This window comes from Saimiri boliviensis, chromosome 2 (genome assembly GCF_048565385.1).
Source record: "Saimiri boliviensis isolate mSaiBol1 chromosome 2, mSaiBol1.pri, whole genome shotgun sequence".
In the NCBI taxonomy this organism is placed as follows: Eukaryota; Metazoa; Chordata; class Mammalia; order Primates; family Cebidae; genus Saimiri; species Saimiri boliviensis.
Window position 1 is genome coordinate 63,623,218 of NC_133450.1, and position 1,552 is coordinate 63,624,769.

At 46.5% G+C, this 1,552-nt stretch overlaps 1 non-coding gene across 1 annotated transcript; it reads right to left on the reverse strand.

The window, feature by feature from the left end:
- Window positions 1-288: 288 nt before the first annotated feature.
- On the reverse strand, window positions 289-392 carry LOC120364110 (U6 spliceosomal RNA). The gene has a single exon (XR_005579462.1). It is a non-coding gene; the product is annotated as a U6 spliceosomal RNA (small nuclear RNA).
- Window positions 393-1,552: the final 1,160 nt, after the last annotated feature.

A 1,552-nucleotide genomic window follows, 5' to 3' on the forward strand; every position in this document is an offset into this window, starting at 1 on the left:
TGTCGCCCAGGGTGAACTGCAATGGTGTGATCTTGGCTTATTGACACCTCAGCCTCCCACATTCAAGCAATTCTCCTGCCTCGGCCTCCCAAGTAGCTGGAATTACAGGCACATCCATGCCTGGCTAGTTTTTATGTATTTTTTTAGCAGAGACAGGGTTTCACCATGTTGGCCATGCTGGTCTCGAACTCCTGACTTCATGATCCACCCGCCTCAGCCTCCCAAAGTGCTGGGATTACAGGTGTAAGCCACCATGCCTGATCAAGAATTTTTTTAAGAGAATTTTAGAAATATATGGAATGCTTCACAAATTTGTGTGTCATCCTTGCACAGGGCCATGCTAAGCTTCTCTGTATTGTTCCAAGCTTGGTATATGGGCTGCCAAAGTGACAATTTTGCTCCTGCTGCTGCCGCTGGCACCATCTGAACCCAGGCAACCTTATCTAACCTTCTACAACTCAGCTTCCTCATCTGCAAAATGGGCAAATGGGGATGATAATAATGACTGCTGACGGCTAAAAGAGGTAAATGTATAAAAAGCACTTTATACAGTGTTTGACACATAAAGTCTTGATAAATGATCACTATTACTATTTTAAATGCCTTTTCGAATCCATTTTCCCCTTACTCCAGATTTGTAATTATTCCCAGCAGGAAGCATGTTTCATTGCCTGCCCTACCCACAGCTCTCTTCTCAGAACCTGCTCCTCCAAAGGGCAAGCTGTAAGACCCTTCCCCTGTGCCCACTACCTGGCCTGGCCACCCTGATGGGACAGGAAGTCTGACTCAAGTGAACTGAGAGGTTAAGTTCTCTCAATAATTTAACTTAAGAGTCCACCAATTTTAGTGAATTGGTAAGAATGCACTGGACTTACATAGTCTTAAGGAATCGTGATCCGAGCCAGTTGATACCCTGGGGAGTCAAAAGACACCCAGAAGTTAGGGGAGCAGAAACAACATGTGATCTGGTTTGCAGAGGTGCATGGAGCTCAGAGAGGCAGAGAAGATGAGGCCAGTTCATGGGAGGTCTACCTGCACTTCCTCAATTAACCTCATCAGATTCCCTAATCCCTTTCAATAAAACTCCTTCTCACTTGCATTTTCCGAATGGGTTTCTATATCTTACAACCAAAATAGCCCTGACTGAAATGTGAATATACAGGCATGTCTTACCCACAAGACTGGGACACCATCTGCAGTCCTAGCATTTAGTGTGGTTCTAGATCAATAGCTGATTGATAAGAGATGAATGAATGAACAAATGAATGAACGAACGAACACCACAGTCAGGCCTGTCCAGGCCCTCATCTTCGCCAATGTCCCTGCATTCAGCCTCAGCCACTTCCCCTGGCCCCTGGTGGTCCTTGGGTTGGAAGAACCCACCCCTACACATCCCAGGCACCCAAAAGGCCAGGGGGAAAGAAGTCAGTTGAGTTACAGAGCCTGAAGTTTCCAACACACAGGGATGTTGAGAGAGAAACTGCTGATGGCCAAAACATCATCACAGAAGACACGGTTAATACGGGAGGCTGGCTGTGTCCAGGGCACAGGA